Source organism: Taudactylus pleione, unplaced genomic scaffold, assembly GCF_031769625.1.
Source record: "Taudactylus pleione unplaced genomic scaffold, aTauple2 ptg000484l, whole genome shotgun sequence".
Taxonomy (NCBI): Eukaryota; Metazoa; Chordata; class Amphibia; order Anura; family Myobatrachidae; genus Taudactylus; species Taudactylus pleione.
This window is the reverse complement of record NW_028284886.1, coordinates 5,573,876-5,589,322: the sequence shown is the minus strand read 5'-3', so window position 1 is coordinate 5,589,322 and position 15,447 is coordinate 5,573,876. Positions and strand designations below refer to the sequence as shown.

The window sequence follows — 15,447 nt, the reverse complement described above, 5'->3', positions numbered from 1 at the left end:
CAAATGCTGGACAGATTTATTTTACACAGTAATTTATAATTGAGTTTGGATCAGGCTTGCCTACCCTCCCGATTTGGTCGGAAGCCTCCCGACCCCCCGGAAAGGCGGGCCGCCTGACGCCTCCCCCCGACTACCTACTATAAACCCTGATTACGCGATTTGCGCTGAATCGTGACATTGTGGCTCCGCCCCTGCTTCACAATGCCTTTATTTTCGGCATTGTGAAGAGGGGGCGTGGTCACGATGTCACAAAAGTGTGGCCCCGCCCCCAATACGGACCCATTGCCCGGCCACGCCCCCCTGCTGTATGCAGGCATTCAGCTCCCTCCCTGAAGGAGGGAGCTGAATCTCGACAAGTATGGTTTGGATACAACCCTCTGAAATCTAAATCTCTCTGTGCAACTTTGATTCAGCTCCATAATACAGAACAACTCATCTCTCATAATAACTATGAAGGTTACATACATTGTCCATTGTTGTTACCCCAACTGCAACGGCAGTATAATATAGTATTGCTCCTCAGGGCCGTAGAGAGCTGGCCCAAACCACAAAAAAACAACTATTTTGCACGGTGCTGCGCATGGGGAGGGGGTCCTTTAGCCTGGCGCAAATCCAGGTGGGGGTGCGATTGGTGTGAAGTGAACGCTCCCCCACAAACAGAGGAGAGAAGACTGCTGCTGCTGCTCAGTTGCAGCGAGCAGTCTCCCTGGTGTCCTACTGGAGCCCAGCACATCACAGGGTGTGCTGGACTGCTGACAGGTAGGAGGGAGGGAGGGCAACGTCAGGCTTGGGCCTCTCCAACAAGCCCAGGCCCGGATAATTAGTACCCCCACCCCTTTTGGTGCCCCTGTGCTTCCTTACTCCATTACAGACAGTTGTAGCTCCACCCTCATATTTAGGAATGACCTAATGGGAGCGGAGTCACTGTGACCGACACCACTGGTTCTGCTCCTCTGTAACAATCGACCATGCATTGTCTGTTAAGCTCTGCCGGTTCCATACTCTCCTAAAAACCAGCTGCAAATTAGGGTACAGAGCATGCTAGGCATATTCAGTTAAGTATTGTCAGTTAACTCATGTACAGTATATAATTTAGCTAATTAATATATAGCCTTTGACATACAGTACTGTGTAAGTATTTCAACACTAAAAATTATGTTAATTGTTTTCTTTTAAAGGCAGATTACTATGAAAAACTTAAGGTGATACTTTGGGGTATATTTACTAAGGTGCGGGTTTTTAGAAGTGGTTTTGTTGTCCATAGCAACCAATCAGATTCTATTTAACATTTATCTAGCACCTTCTATAAGGTAATAGCTAGAATCTGATTGGTTGCTATGGGCAACAAAACCACTTCTAAAAACCCGCACCTTAGTAAATATACCCCTTTGCATCTGGCCGATTTTTTTCCACTGTTGATTTTGAGCCTATCCTTTCAAATCTGAATTATTTAATGCAACTGGGCAGGTGTCTATTCAGTGAGGACGTACTGTCTGCCAACAGAACAATAGGTAATTCTAACGTTTATCAAAGGGGTAGGGGGGGAATCACAGGGAAAAAAAGGTCACACAGTGCTTCATCCATATTTATTTTCTCTTTTCACACCTTCATATTTTTTCATGACAGATTATTTTTGTCTGCAGCCTCCCTCCCAGTAGTTAAATCCAGGTAGCTTTAGAAACAAGGCTTCCTGTTGTGTCTGAAATGAATCGGCAAATGATACCATCTTTTCCTGTGGACAGGCAGAGAAAATCGCAGGGCTGAGGCTTTGTTGTTACTGAGAAATCTTTCTCGAATATAAATTAAACTAATTTGAAATCATCAGAGGAAAACTAAGGTAAAAATAATTCCAATTGTCCTATTGCTCTCCAGGAAATCGGAAAAAAAAAAGTATTTCATCTTAGGAGACTGTGATAAATAATAGTTAAGCGAGAACATTCTGTAATAAAAGGATATATATATATATATATATATAATATATATACACACATATACACAGTGCTATGCAAGACTTTAAGGCAGATGTGGGAAAAAATGCTGCAAAGTATGAATACATTCAAAAATAGAATTGTTAATAGTTTATTTTTATCAATTAACAAAACAAAATGCAAAGTGAATGAACAGAAGAAAAATCTAAATCAAATCAATATTTGGTGTCATAGGCAAACACAGGGGGGTTTCCGGTTGCCTGGAAACCCCCCTCCCTAGCCCACATCATGATACCCACAATTGAAATAGCATATAATACAAAAGTCTGCCCTCAGTGTCACAAATGAAATTATTAGCTCGACCTGTTGATCTTTTAAAATATGTCAGTCTGTAATGAATATACTTGTGCACCAACTAGGAAATATGGAAAACATGCACTGTTAGGGGTGAACTGATATAAACCATCTATAGGATCAATTATTAATACTGTATAATAATACACTATCCAGTACATAAGGAGACCAATCTGTACATATATGTCCAGGGCAGTGCAAGGTTCTTTTTCTGCCCCTTCAGATTCCCGAACTTGCTCAAATGATCTGCAATGGAGCCCACATCTGAAATAAAAACATTTAGCTCAGACAGGATGGCCCTATTGCCCCATATAATGGCTTACTGTTATTGCTGGTCCTGTATACGACAGATTTATTACATACTGTACACTACTGTAAACTGTACTTCATATGGCGTATATTATAGCTGGTTAAGTGCTGATTCTGCCCTTTTCGTGGACTGGCCACACTTTCTTAAAACCAAGCATTTGGAAACCCCTCTCTAGAAATCCTGCGTTTTCCACTGGGTGTGACCACTCTTTGCTGTCAAAACAGCATCAATTCTTCTTGGTACACTTGCACAGTTTTTGAAGGAACTCGGCAGGGAGGTTGTTCCAAACATCTTGAGGAACTAACCACAGATCTTCTGTGGATGTAGGCTTGCTCATATTTTTCTGTCTCTTCATGTAATCCCAGACAGACTCGATGATGGTGAGATCAGGGCTCTGTGGGGCCATATCATCACTTCCAGGACTCCTTGTTCTTCTTTACGCTGAAGGTAGTTCTTCATGACATTGGCTGTATGTTTGGGGTCGTTGTCCTTATGCAGAATAAATTTGGAGCCACTCAGACGCCTCCCTGATGGTATTGCATGATGGATAAGTACCTGCCTGTATTTCTCAGCATTGAGGACACCATTATTCCTGACCAAATCCCCAACTCCATTTGCTGAAATGCAGCCCCCAACTTGCAAGGAATGTCAACCATGCTTTACTGTTGCCTGCAGACATTATTGTACCGCTGTCCAGCCCTTCGGTGAACAAAATGCCTTCTGTTACAGCCAAATATTTAAAATTTGGACTCATCAGTCCAGAGCACCTACTGCTCCCCAGTTCCTATGTTTTCGTGCATAGTTGAGTCGCTTGGCCTTGTTTCCACGTCGAAGGTATGGCTTTTTGGCTGCAATTCTTCCATGAAGACCACTTCTGGACAGATTTCTCCAAACAGTAGATGGGTGAACCTGGGTCCCACTGGTTTCTCCCAGTTCTAAACTGATGGCACTGCTGGACATCTACCGATTTCAAAGGGAAGAATGATGTGTCTTTCATCTGATGCACGGTTTCCTTGGCCGACCACTGCGTCTACGATCCTCAACATTGCCCGTTTCTTTGTACTTCTTCAAAAGAGCTTGAACAGCACATATTGAAACCCCAGGCTGCTTTAAAATCTTTGCCTAGGAGAGACCTTGCTGATGTAGTATAACTACCTTGTGTGTTGTTGCTGTGCTAAGTCTTGCCATGGTGTATGACCTGGGACATGAAACGGTCTTCCACAACCTCACCTTTGTAGCAGAGTTTGGCTGTTCCTCACCCAGTTTTAAGCCTACACAGCTGTTTCTGTTTCAGTTAATGACTGTGTTTCAACCTACATATGAAAATGATGATCCTTCTCACTTGTTTGGTATGATTGGTTAATCATACACCTGACTATAATCTTACAAAATCCCTGACTTTGTGCAAGTGTACCTAGAAGAACTGATGCTGTTTTGAAGGCAAAGGATGGTCACACCAAACATTGATTTGATTTAGATTTCTCTTCTGTTCATTCACTATGCATTGTGTGAATTGATAAAAATAAACTATTAACACTTAATTTTTTTTTAAAGCATTCTTACTTTGCAGCGTACTTTTTCCACACCTGCCTAAAACTTTCACACAGTAGTGTAAGTATTTTCTTCGACCAGATGCAGATTCCCAACTTTGGAGATATTTAGGGCCAATTTCACTATTATTATCAAAGTTTGGAGAGAGACAAAGTGGAGAGAGAAAAAGTACCATCCAATCAGCCTCTGTTATTTTTCAAAGTTAGGAGCTGATTGGTTGGCAGTTTATCTCCATCCACTTTAGCTCTCTCCAAGCTTTGATAAATCTCCCCCTTTGAAAATCTTTACCTAGCACTTCCCAGAGAGCAAATTATTTATCTTTGTGACCGTGTATGATCTATTTTAAGCCTATGCTGTATATTATATGGAATTTACATTCAATAATTTCATGTATAATAATAATAAAAGACCGTAACAATTAATGCAGAATGCACCAAACGCATACGCATGCAAAGTTGTTTTTCTTTACCGCCTGCAATCTCTACCATATGTCAAGGAGATCGTTATTTTCCTAGAAGTACACAACATGCCCATGAAAATACGTGCGGGTCTTCATATTGCATCCCTGACCTCGCCTCTCTGCTCGGTCAGCTAGGCCGTCTATTCTGCCACCAACATTCCAATGCAAAGGGGATCAGAGGATCACATATTAAGGGGCAGATTTATCAACGTTCGGAGAGGGATAAAGCGAAGAGAGATAACTAACTCCTAACTGGCACTTTACAGGCTGTGTTTGGAAAATAACAGGACCTGATTGGATGGTACTTTATCTCTCGCCATTTTAGCTCTCTCCAAGCTTTGATACATATCCCCTTACGTGGGTGGGCTTTAATGGTGAAGCAGATACTGGGACTTTGGTGATGGTAATCACGTGTACAAGGGGGAGCACCGAGTGATCCCATGCCCTTGCTTGAAACGAGCACCAGCTTCATGAGACATAATGCTTTGTGCACTGGACTGTGATGTGATCTAGGCCCTGATTCAGAGCTGCTCGTAAGCGGCCGCTCGTTCGTTCTGACCGATGTTCGCACATCTGCGCATGCGCGAACCAGTCAGTGCGGCCGAAAATCGTTTGTTCGCTATATAGCGAATGCCTGCTATTTTGAGTGACAGAAGGAGGCGTATGTGGATGGTAACAGAGGAAGATGCTTGAAAACGGGGGTGTGGAATTCGAACGCAGGCGTGCTTAAAGGTCAAAACGGGCATTTTATGGGTGTGCATAATTAATACAGCAGCGTCATTGACCACGTCACTTGGTTTTTTTTTACTCAGAACTGCTCGCAAAATAGCGGTTGAAAAAACCAGCCACAAAAATAGCGAGCAGTTCATACGCTGTTCGATGTACTCGATTAATCTAATAAATAGCGGACATGACGTATGGTGCGAGCGGCAAGGGGGCGTATTTTTCAAAATTACAACCGCAAGTTTTGCTCGCTCGTTCAGACTTAGAGGCATGAACAGAACGCAATTAGCGAACGGTTCATTTGAATAGCCACCCCTTGTTTTAGAACGAACGACCGCAAATAGCGAGCGGCTCTGAATGAGGGCCCTAATTCAGACAACAATACCTGAGCTGACCAGCAGAGATCCCAGTGGATTGGGAATACTGTGTGGACGGTCCCAAGGGAAGGATCCATCAAAGCACTAGTACAAAGAAGAAGTGGGAAAATAAAAGTGAATTGATTTTAGAAAGAAAACCTAAAGTGAGTTAATTGTGCTGACATCTTGGCTACAGCTTCATCTTAAATTAATTTAGATGGCTGGAGCGTCAGATTCCAAATTACGTTGCTTGTGGCGGGCGTAGAATGATCCCTACTTCTCCTAACCTATCTAATTCAGGTTAAACCAAGCATGTGGCTTATAGGAAAGTCATTAGCTCTTGCAGAATGCAAAAGTAAAGTTTTGCCTGTAGACCGATGTTTCTTTCCATGGACTTAGAAAGGAAATAGGTTTCCATGCATTGAAAAAATTAGTGGATAAGGGAACGTTGGGCCATAGTTGCCAACATTTTAAAATTGCCATTCTGTAGATACTGGGGGCAGGCGCAGGTGTGGGCGGTGTAGCGTGGTGAATCGCCTCAGCTAGTGGGGGCTGGGGCAACAGTGACACGATTCACCATGAATCCTGTCTTCAAGATCCTGGTCTGCTACTTCATTGAGGAAGTGAGTGGATCTAGAAGGATGGCCTACTCTTCAGAGAGTCCAGTAGAGCTACTCAAACTTTGTGAGTCTACCGGGCATTCCTGACAGTGGGAAAGTGGACACTCAGAGGAACAAGACTTTGTAGCAACTCTTCCATTCATTGTTTATGATGTGTATTCCGTGTACGTTGGATCTAATACCATGAACCAGAACACTGCAATGGCAGCAGTATGTGGCTGTAGGACAGATTTAGTTTGTACTAAATCCTCTTTATACAAGGCAGATAACGTGGATATGAGGCCCCTTTGTTCTTAGCAAAATGATAGCTTTGTTATCTGGCTTCCAAGAAACTTTTTGGGAAACCAAATGTTCAGCAACATCAGTTGTTCAGGGAGAATTAGAACAATACCTTCAGAACTATCTGCTTTCTAGATTTTTTTCTTTGCTTGTAGAACTGTTCTAGAAAACCCTGTCTGAGTCCTATCTTATTAACATACTGTAAACTGCATTATAATTAATATATGCAGGGTTTCCCAAACTCGGTCTTCAAGGAACCCTAACAGTCCAGGTCTTAAGGATATTGTGACCAGATGACCTCACCTCACCAGACAATCAAAGATAATTTTTGATCCCACTGGATCTTGGAATGTTACCGCCAGTAACCACCAGTTACTGACTCCGGCTACTGTGCAGTGGGCATGTAACTTGCTGCCACCACCTGAGCCCACCTGGGCTGCTAGTCGACACCCAGGTGACGGCATGTCTAAGAGAGTGGGGTGGTTCCCTCCAAAGCATACTTTCAGGATTCTGCCAGGGGACCTTGCTACAGTACCTCCTTTACCCGAAATCTGAGCTCCTTGGACAGGTAGGCAAGATCCCCAGGCAAAGAGGTCCAGTCTGCTGAGGGGAAGCCTTTTGAAGCTTGCAGAAAATAATCAGCTGGCTGTGTTGGCCAGCTCTCTGCTCCTTCTCATGACACTTCCAGGCATGAGGCTGCAGATGAACACACTCCGACTACCTGGGAGGGGGGCTGGGGGTGTCAGCAGCCCACAGAGAGCTCCGGATCCCCATGGACAAAGTAAGTGCAATTTTTACCTATAAATATTAAATATAAATTTTACTTAAATACATTTTTTAAAATAGATATTTGAAACCTGGTGCCCTGCACCAGGCTTTACACACTGCAACTCAGGACCTGCTTTTCTGGCTTAGTGCTGCACACACATTCTAAAACAAATTATACATTTTTAAATACACACTTTATTGAAATATTTGTAAGTGTGTGTCTTTCTGTGTTATGCACTGTGCATCGCTGGGCTTCTGTGCTGGGGCACTCCCCTGGTGTAGCAAACCAGGGGTTAACAGCTCAACTCGCTTCAGGCGCTGGACACAGTCCCTGCTGCAGCGCTCAGCTGCTGTCCCCCTCTTGGCGCTGGGGGGTTGGGGAGCTGACTCTCTCTTCCGCCTGCATTTGGCCAATCTGTCTTGCAGTGCTGGCAACTAAGCGGTCAGCATACACTCCTGGTTAACTTTCCAGCTTCACTGCACTGGTAGATGGACTTCCAGGTCTCCCAGCGTGTGGCCACTCAGCCCTGCAGTCCGGGACAATTGTCCTGGCTGCAGTGGCTCCATGCCGCCATGGATGTGCTGGAGCACCGGTATCAGCAATCGGCATGTAGCCCTGCAGCCCGGGACCTTGTCCCAGCTGCAGAGACTCTTTGTATTCAGTCCCCCAGTGCACTGCACCGTGATGAACCCTTTGCTGCAGGCGCTGCGGCACGAGGGCTACCCCTTCAGTGCCATGGCCGCCATCTTGGCCACGTGGGGGAGACGGGGAGCTGGCTCGGAACTGGGACCAGGCCACACTTATACATAGAGGGTACACTGTCACAACAGATACAGTACAATATATAGTGTCAATGTATGATATAGTGCCACCTGTTGCCCCTCCAGTATAGCTTCTCATGTCATACATGGCCTGCAGCTGCTGTTATTCTCAAAAAAAAGCCACATTTCACTGAAGGCCGACAACCTTGGTTCTAGGTTAGACTTAACCTCTTTGCAGAAATAAACAGTAAAACTCATGACTAAAAAAAGACACTAACACACTATATATAATAAGAGAAAAAAGAAACTACTGATATAATTAAAAGTGCATGGTGCACAGTATTTTAGCAGCATACGGGGTGTGATTCTCTATTGCCATGACAAAAATTGCCAATCACCACTGCCGAGGTCAGCCGGGGAAGAACTCGCCCACCTGTAGCACAGGATCACATTCACATTCTCCGCACGCAACGAGCCTGTGATTCATTTTAAATGACAGAACATTCAGGAGAATAATATTAAAGTACAAAGCCAAGAAGAAAATCAGAGCTTATAATACCCCAATATAATATTACTGCTCTATAATTTCAGCACTGTAACCCAGATACAATAAACCACAAAAGTAGCCCCTGATTTATTATCCCATCTGTTAACTTTCCCCCCCAAAAAAACTTTCAGTATGATGGATAGACGTAAAATAAAAAAATGCAAATTGCAAGCAATCTTTCTATCCCAAGGTTTTCACAACTGGCAAAGGAGATTAATAAGGCACAAATCTGCTAGGTCTTTCCTTATATAGAAATTATATAAGGCACAAATCTGCTAGGTCTTTCCTTATATAGAATTTATATAAGGCACAAATCTGCTAGGTCTTTCCTTATATAGAATTTATATAAGGCACAAATCTGCTAGGTCTTTCCTTATATAGAATTTATATAAGGCACAAATCTGCTAGGTCTTTCCTTATATAGAATTTATTAGGGGTGAGCGGGTTCGGATTTCTGAAATCCGAACCCCCCCGAGCCCCCCCGATCCGAGTCCGATCCGAGTCAGGCTCGACTTTTCCCGCCTGACTCGGATCTGAAATCGAGGCAAAACGTCATCATCCCGCCTTCCGAGTCTCGCGGGTTTTGGATCCTATATAAGGTACCCGCGTCGGCGCCATTTTCTCACTCGGCTGTGGACAGTGAAGAGGGAGGGTGGGAGTTAGGGCTGTGTAGTGTAGTGTAGTGTAGTGCTGCTGTTGTCCACTACTTCAAAGTCCATAGGGGCTGGCTGTGTTGTGCTGTGCTGCTGTTGTTAATAGGGGCTGTGTCCACTACTTCAAAGTCCATAGGGGCTGGCTGGACTGTGTTGTGCAGTCAGTTCTCCATAGGGGCTGTGTCCACTCCAAAGTCCTGTGCAGTGTCCCAGTCCTAAAGGAGTGCTGTAGTGTTGTCCAGGGGGTGCTCTGTCCATCAGGGGTGCTCCCCCCAAGTGCTAAAAAAATAATATATTTTCTGTGTTTGTGAATTGTGTGCGCAGTAGCCGCACGTGCATCAACAAAGTAGTGCCAAGCGTGCGCCTGTGTCATAAGTAAAGGGCCGGCTGGCTTGACCGTTAAAGGGTGCTGTAACCCCCGAAAGTACACTCCAGTCCAAACCAAAAAAAAATTATTTTCTGTGTTTGTGAATTGTGTGTGCAGTAGCCGCACGTGCATCAACAAAGTAGTGCCAAGCGTGCGCCTGTGTCATAAGTAAAGGGCCGGCTGGCTTGACCATTAAGGGTGCTGTAACCCCCGAAAGTACACTCCAGTCCAAACCAAAAAAAAAATTATTTTCTGTGTTTGTGAATTGTGTGCGCAGTAGCCGCATGTGCATCAACAAAGTAGTGCCAAGCGTGCGCCTGTGTCATAAGTAAAGAGCCGGCTGGCTTGACCGTTAAAGGGTGCTGTAACCCCCAAAGTACACTCCAGTCCAAACCAAAAAAAAAATTATTTTCTGTGTTTGTGAATTGTGTGCGCAGTAGCCGCACGTGCATCAACAAAGTAGTGCCAAACGTGCGCCTGTGTCATAAGTAAAGGGCCGGCTGGCTTGACCGTTAAGGGTGCTGTAACCCCCGAAAGTACACTCCAGTCCAAACCAAAAAAAAAATTATTTTCTGTGTTTGTGAATTGTGTGCGCAGTAGCCGCACGTGCATCAACAAAGTAGTGCCAAGCGTGCGCCTGTGTCATAAGTAAAGGGCCGGCTGGCTTGACCGTTAAGGGTGCTGTAACCCCCGAAAGTACACTCCAGTCCAAACCAAAAAAAAAATTATTTTCTGTGTTTGTGAATTGTGTGCGCAGTAGCCGCACGTGCATCAACAAAGTAGTGCCAAGCGTGCGCCTGTGTCATAAGTAAAGGGCCGGCTGGCTTGACCGTTAAGGGTGCTGTAACCCCCGAAAGTACACTCCAGTCCAAACCTAAAAAAAAATTATTTTCTGTGTTTGTGAATTGTGTGCGCAGTAGCCGCACGTGCATCAACAAAGTAGTGCCAAGCGTGCGCCTGTGTCATAAGTAAAGGGCCGGCTGGCTTGACCGTTAAAGGGTGCTGTAACCCCCGAAAGTACACTCCAGTCCAAACCAAAAAAAAATTATTTTCTGTGTTTGTGAATTGTGTGCGCAGTAGCCGCACGTGCATCAACAAAGTAGTGCCAAGCGTGCGCCTGTGTCATAAGTAAAGGGCCGGCTGGCTTGACCGTTAAGGGTGCTGTAACCCCCGAAAGTACACTCCAGTCCAAACCTAAAAAAAAATTATTTTCTGTGTTTGTGAATTGTGTGCGCAGTAGCCGCACGTGCATCAACAAAGTAGTACCAAGCGTGCGCCTGTTTCATAAGTAAAGGGCCGGCTGGCTTGACCGTTAAGGGTGCTGTAACCCCCGAAAGTACACTCCAGTCCAAACCTAAAAAAAAATTATTTTCTGTGTTTGTGAATTGTGTGCGCAGTAGCCGCACGTGCATCAACAAAGTAGTGCCAAGAGTGCGCCTGTGTCATAAGTAAAGGGCCGGCTGGCTTGACCGTTAAAGGGTGCTGTAACCCCCGAAAGTACACTCCAGTCCAAACCAAAAAAAAATTATTTTCTGTGTTTGTGAATTGTGTGTGCAGTAGCCGCACGTGCATCAACAAAGTAGTGCCAAGCGTGCGCCTGTGTCATAAGTAAAGGGCCGGCTGGCTTGACCGTTAAGGGTGCTGTAACCCCCGAAAGTACACTCCAGTCCAAACCAAAAAAAAAATTATTTTCTGTGTTTGTGAATTGTGTGCGCAGTAGCCGCACGTGCATCAACAAAGTAGTGCCAAGAGTGCGCCTGTGTCATAAGTAAAGGGCCGGCTGGCTTGACCGTTAAAGGGTGCTGTAACCCCCGAAAGTACACTCCAGTCCAAACCAAAAAAAAATAATTTTCTGTGTTTGTGAATTGTGTGCGCAGTAGCCGCACGTGCATCAACAAAGTAGTGCCAAGCGTGCGCCTGTGTCATAAGTAAAGGGCCGGCTGGCTTGACCGTTAAAGGGTGCTGTAACCCCCGAAAGTACACTCCAGTCCAAACCAAAAAAAAATTATTTTCTGTGTTTGTGAATTGTGTGCGCAGTAGCCGCACGTGCATCAACAAAGTAGTGCCAAGCGTGCGCCTGTGTCATAAGTAAAGGGCCGGCTGGCTTGACCGTTAAAGGGTGCTGTAACCCCCAAAGTACACTCCAGTCCAAACCAAAAAAAAAATAATTTTCTGTGTTTGTGAATTGTGTGCGCAGTAGCCGCACGTGCATCAACAAAGTAGTGCCAAGCGTGCGCCTGTGTCATAAGTAAAGGGCCGGCTGGCTTGACCGTTAAAGGGTGCTGTAACCCCCGAAAGTACACTCCAGTCCAAACCAAAAAAAAATTATTTTCTGTGTTTGTGAATTGTGTGCGCAGTAGCCGCACGTGCATCAACAAAGTAGTGCCAAGAGTGCGCCTGTGTCATAAGTAAAGGGCCGGCTGGCTTGACCGTTAAAGGGTGCTGTAACCCACAAAGTACACTCCAGTCCAAACCAAAAAAAAAATTATTTTCTGTGTTTAGCCGCACGTATATATCAAATCGATATAACATAAATGGAGGACCAAACTTTCTCCGATAAAAATAAAATAGAGAAAGATCAAGAACCACTTCCTCCTAGTGCTGAAGCTGCTGCCACTAGTCATGACATAGACGATAACATGCCATCAACGTCGTCTGCCAAGGCCGATGCCCAATGTCATAGTAGAGGGCACATACAATCCCAAATGGCAAAGTTCAGGAAAATGACCTTGAAAAAGACATTTAAATCAGCTGAAGAGAAAAGTAAACTTGCCAATATGCCATTTACGACACGGAGTGGCAAGGAACGGCTAAGGTCGATCCCTAGTATGTTCATGACTAGTGGTTCAGCTTCACATGACGATGGAAGCACTCCTCCCACTAAAAAAATCAAAAGAGTTAAGCTGGCAAAAGCACAGCGAAGAACTGTGCTTTCTAAGAAGATATCACAAATCCCCAAGGAGAGTCCAAGTGTGGTGGTGGTTGCGATGCCTGACCTTCCCAGCACTGGACGGGAAGAGGTGGCTCTTTCCACCATTTGCACGCCCCCTGCAAGTGCTGAAAGGAGCACCCACAGTCCACTTGCTGATATGCAAATTGAAGATGTCACTGTTGAAGTACAACAGGATGAGGATACTGGTGTAGCTGGCGCTGAGGAGGAAGTTGGCGAGGAGGATTCTGATGGTGATGTGGTTTGTTTAAATCAGGCTCCGGGGGAGACAGTTGTTGTCCGTGGGATGAAAAAGCCCATCACGGTCATGCCTGGGCAGAAGACCAAACATTCCACCTCTTTGGTCTGGCAATATTTCTATCCAAATCCGGACAACAACTGTCTTGCCATATGTACCATATGTAAAGGTGAAATAAGTAGGGGTAGGGACGTCAACCACCTAGGAACATCCTCCCTTATACGGCACCTGCAGCGCGTTCATAAAAAGTTACTGTCAAGTTCAGAAACTTTGGCTCAGACCGTAAGCAGTCCAGGGACACCTAAATCCCGTTGTCCTGTTGTATCCAAGCGCCTGCAAACCACACCGTCAACTCCCTCCTCGTCAATTTCCTCCTTAGTCAGGATCGGAAGTAGTCCTGCAGGCCATATCACTGGCATGACTGACTCTCCTATCCGGGATTCCTCCGGAGGATCCTGCATTGCTACGCCTACTGCTGCCGCTGCTGCTGTTGCTGCTGCTGGGAGTCGTTCATCATCCCAGAGAGGAAGTAGGAACACCACTACTTTTACTAAACAATTGACCCTCCAACAGTCCTTAGCGAGGAGGATGAAGTACGACAGCAGTCATCCTGAAGCAAAACGTATAACTGAGGCCTTGACTGCTATGTTGGTGTTAGACGTGCGTCCGGTATCCGCCATTAGTGCAGTGGGATTTAGACAATTGATGGAGGTAGTGTGTCCCCGGTTCCAAATCCCGTCTAGATTCCACTTCACTAGGCAGGCGATACCGAGACTGTACAGAAACGTCAGAAAAAGTGTCCTCAGTGTCCTGAAAAATGCCGTTGTACACAATGTCCACTTAACCACGGACATGTGGACAAGTGGAACAGGGCAGACTAAGGACTATATGACTGTGACAGCCCACTGGGTAGATGTATCACCTTACGCAGCAACAGCAGCAGCGTCACCAGTAGCAGCATCTCAGAAACGCCAGCTCGTTCCAAGGCAGGCTACGCTGTGTATCACCGGTTTCAGTAAGAGGCACACCGCCGACAACCTCTTAGAGAAACTGAGGGAAATCATCGCCCAGTGGCTTACCCCACTTAGACTCTCCTGGGGATTTGTGATATCTGACAACGCCACCAATATTGTGCGGGCATTACATCTGGGCAAATTCCAGCACGTCCCATGTTTTGCTCACACAATAAACTTGGTGGTGCAGAATTTTCTGAAAAGCGACAGGGGCCTGCAGGAGACGCTTTGGGTGGCCCGAAAAATTTCAGGCCACTTTCGCCATTCAGCGACTGCGTGCCGAAGACTGGAGCGCCAGCAAACACTCTTGAACCTGCCCCGCCATCACCTGAAGCAAGAGGTTGTGACGCGGTGGAACTCAACCCTCTATATGCTTCAGAGGATGGAGGAGCAGCAAAAGGCCATACAAGCCTATACATCCACCTATGACATAGGCAAAGGAGGGGGTATGCACCTGACTCAAGCGCAGTGGAGAATGATTTCCGTGTTGTGCAAGGTTCTCCAGCCCTTCGAACTTGCCACACGTGAAGTCAGTTCAGACACAGCCAGCTTGAGTCAGGTCATTCCCCTCATCAGGCTTTTGCAGAAGCAGCTGGAGAAAGTGAAGGAGGAGCTAAGACGGAGCGATTCCGCTCGGCATGTGGGACTTGTGGATGAAGCCCTTCATTCGCTTTGCCAGGATTCCAGGGTGGTCAATCTGTTGAAATCAGACCACTACATTTTGGCCACCGTGCTTGATCCTAGGTTTAAAGCCTATGTGGTGTCTCTCTTTCCGGCCAACACAAGCCTGCAGAGGTGCAAAGACCTGCTGGTGAACACACTGTCAGCTGAAGCGGAACGTGACACGTCAACGGCTCCTTCTTCATTTTCTCCCGCAACTGGGGCTGCCAGGAAAAAACTTAGGTATCCTAAGCAACCCGCTGGCGGTGATGCAGGGCAGGCAGGACCAAGTTTGGACATCTGGTCCGGACTGAAGGACCTGGCAACAATTTCTGACATGTCTACTGTCACTGCATATGATACTGTCACCATTGACAGAATGGTGGAGGATTACATCGGTGACAGCATCCAAGTAGGCATGTCAGACAGTCCATACCTGTACTGGCAGGAAAAAGAGGCAATTTGGAGGCCCCTGTACAAGCTGGCTCTATTTTACCTGAGTTGCCCCCCCTCCAGTGTGTACTCCGAAAGAGTGTTTAGTGCAGCCGGGAACCTTGTCAGCGAAAGGCGTAGGAGGTTGCTTCCACAGAATGTGGAGAAGATGATGTTCATCAAAATGAATTATCAGCTCTTCCAGGGAGACCAGCCTCCAGAAGGTACAGAGGGACCTGTGGTGGTGGATTCAAGTGGGGACGAGTTAATACTTTGTGAGGATGAGGATGTACACACTGAAGAGGGTGAGGAATCGGTGGATGAGGAGGATGAGGATGACATCTTGCCTCCGTAGAGCCAGTTTGTGCAGGGACACATTAATTGCCAGCTTGTTTTGTGGGGGCCCAAACGAACCAATCATTTCAGCCACAGTTGTGTGGCAGACCCTGGCGCTGAAATGATTGATTTGTTAAAGT

General features: G+C 45.9%; 1 protein-coding gene across 1 annotated transcript in view; it reads right to left on the bottom strand.

The window, feature by feature from the left end:
* Positions 1–15,447, bottom strand: part of CDH13 (cadherin 13) — an 870,720-nt gene that overhangs the window by 177,071 nt on the left and 678,202 nt on the right. The gene's annotated exons all lie outside the window — the stretch shown is intronic.